The 2,907-nt window shown below is 53.5% G+C and overlaps 1 protein-coding gene across 6 annotated transcripts in view; it reads right to left on the bottom strand.

Moving 5' to 3' along the window:
- PLEKHM1 (pleckstrin homology and RUN domain containing M1) overlaps window positions 1-2,907 on the bottom strand; it is a 172,605-nt gene that overhangs the window by 42,232 nt on the left and 127,466 nt on the right. Inside the window, exon 1 of one of the 6 annotated variants that reach the window (XM_042917408.1) lies at window positions 141-566. The exons of the other annotated variants lie outside the window; for them this stretch is intronic. The gene's annotated coding sequence lies outside the window, so the exon portion shown is untranslated. Of the gene's footprint in view, window positions 1-140; window positions 567-2,907 lie in introns of those variants that run through there. 6 annotated transcript variants of the gene reach the window in all.

The raw sequence follows: 2,907 nt of genomic DNA on the forward strand, positions 1-2,907 counted from the left end.
GGCCTCTGTATGCCACACCAAACGCTGGCACAAAAAAGCAGGGAATGAGGGGCCGATTTGGATACAGAACTAAGGGTGCGAGGGGGATGCTGCCGCTGGAGGTGCCAAGAGCCCACGTGGACCAGGAAGCAGGGGCTCACAATTCACATTCGGAGCCTCTGACTCCTGTGCCAGCCCGATGTCTGCCAGCTCGGCAGGGACAAGCACAACTGAAGGAAGTTTCCAAAGGGAGGGCCTCTTGCTACATAGCTGCTTCCCCTCCAGGCACGAGGGTCCAGCTGGAGCAGCACAGGGACACGCCTAAAGGGAAACAACACGGGTTCGAATCTCGATTTGCCACTAACCACTTAGGCATGCTAGGTGGGGCACCACGGCAGACGTCTCAAACGGAGGTTATGAATGTGGAAAACGCCCAGCACAGGGCCTGACGGTACTAAGGATAAATGGTATCTATTACCCCGGTTGGATGTGGCCAAGCCTTATAGGCAAAGGCCACTGTCTGAATGAGTCCGCTCAACTACCTGAAGTCAGTACACAGGTAAATCCCTCAGGGCACTGGCTTCCCCCCCACCCCCCGGGGGTGGCTTAGGTTGGGGGGGGGGGGCCTCAACCTGAGCCTCGGGGGGTGGCTGTTGGCTCGCCTGGACCGCCCCAGCCACTTGGACGGACCAGGATTGGGCAGGCACATTCCCATCTAAACAGATCTCTAGTGACCACGCTGCCGAGCATGGAGGGACACCAAAAAATAGGTCATCGCTGTCTCTGTTCTCAAAAACCTATGGCCCAAAGAAGTTATCAAATGGAGGCATGATGAATGGATTTTGTACTGTTTACACACATTGCTTCATTCATTCCTTGTAACCACCCTAGGCGAGCTCTTTTATTATCCAGATCTAACAGATATGAAATCAAAGCTGACCCAGGTCAGGGAACTTCCCAAGATCCCAGGGCTGATCAGTGGCGGGCTCTACCACCTTCGGCCAGGATGACATCCACCCTTCTGGAAGAGGCGGGTGTGAGCTAGGGCTAAGGGGTGGCTGGGGAGGGGGCAGGGAAGTCTTGGGAGGAGGGCTCTCCAGCTGGGGGCCCAGGTGGCGGGATGCAAGGGAGCATCAGGGTTGAGTCTGGCAGGAAAGGTTTACAGGCGAACAGTGAGGCATGGAGAACGGCAGGGTGGCCCTAAATGATGAAAGACGCTCTGATTCAAGCCCTGGCCTCTGGATCCGGCAGAGGGTGAACAGGACCCAGCGCCGACCTTCCTAAGTAAGGACATGCAAAGGCAGATAGGTGTGTGGAGGACGGCCCCCACGAAACCAGCTCTGGTCAGCGCACAACAGACTGACAGGAGGAACACTAGCCCCTGGCCACAGCCCATCAGACTGTCTCTCCCTCCACCACTTTCCCAGCTCCTACCCACTGGGAATCCTCAGGACCCTTCGCTGGAGACCAGCTCCATGCTCTGGCCACCAGGGCACCGGGAGAAGGGGACATACTATAGAGTCGGTCCTGAAACCGTGCCTGATCCTAGAGGCTGGGTTTCTTCAAGGCTACCCTACGCAGCCCTGCAGGCCAAGTTCAGGCTCGCTGGCTTTGAGACCCTGGCATCCAATCCCCTCTGGCAATTCCGGGGGCCTGCCCTTCTAGACAGAGCCTCAAGCCCTAAAACTGCCCTTCCCTCAGCCGGCCTCAAGGCTTGGGCCTCAGCAATCTGAAGAGGAAGACCATTGAGGCCTCATCAACTAATTCACTGAATATAATATTCACTGGAGGGAGGGAGGCTTATCATTAAGTGGGTGCTCTGGCCAAGTCAGGGTCTGCTGAAAAAACAAAGTAAACTGACACTGAGGTCAGAGCAGGGCCAGACAAGAGACAACTGTGACCTAAAACAGTGTCAGGAACGTCACAAAAGGACAACAGTGCAGAGAAACCTAGAAGAATTGCCACTTGACAATTCACAAAACAGAACTGAGACGTGGGGGTCAGGCCAAAGTTCCGGGCACATCTTTCCTTGCAGGAAGCCAAAGCTCCCTACATAGGCCTGTCGGTTCTAGAACGCCTCAGGAAGGCAGGAAATGGCTCAGAGGCAGGACCACGACCATCTACGATGTGAGATCTCTGGGCTCTGGGTCTCCTGACTGCTAGGTCAGCACTCCAGCAGGCTCCTTGGGTGAGCCAGACCCCCATCTACCATGCTATGGGACTGGTTTCACTTTCTATCTTCAGAGCTGTCTTCACTGACACCAAGAAGCAAACGAAAGAGGGGTGGGTCTTCAGGAGACCCAGAATAAAGAGAGCAAGTAGAGAGTTCAAACATCCCTGATACAGTGGAGCAGAAAAGGTGAGTGCCGTGTGCCTTTAGGAAACTCTTAAGTCACCCTTCGTCTACCTCTGCCCCTCTGTATTGGTTCACTCTGGCACAGGATCTCATTCTCTATCCTCATTTAATTCTTAAAACAATCCTGTGAGAGAAGGATGAGTATCCCTCATTCACAGAAGAGAAAACTGAGGCTCAGTAGAAACATGCCTCAGGTGAGGGACAGAATTTTCTCATTCCAAGCTCTGTGCCTTTCGTCAGTTCATACTGTCCCAGGTCCTTGGTTCAAAGAGTTTCAGGCAAACTTATTATTCACAGACTCTTCAGAAGCTCCACCTTATCAAAGAAGGCCTAACACTGACAAGAAACAATCTTGCCCATCAGATCTGTGGCCCCAACTAGCTGACCACAGGTCCTTTCCGTGGCAGCCAGGTTTCCGAGCTGTCCCTCCTCAAATGTTCCAACACACAGGAAGGAATCGTTGGGGTTGATTCTCTTCGTGATACTGCCTGGCCTTCTATAAACATCCAATTTCACTTCCTCCAGAGACTAAGGAAGAACGAAAAGAGGAGAAGGACTCAGATGAGACTTAC

Source organism: Panthera leo, chromosome E1 (assembly GCF_018350215.1).
Source record: "Panthera leo isolate Ple1 chromosome E1, P.leo_Ple1_pat1.1, whole genome shotgun sequence".
NCBI lineage: Eukaryota > Metazoa > Chordata > Mammalia > Carnivora > Felidae > Panthera > Panthera leo.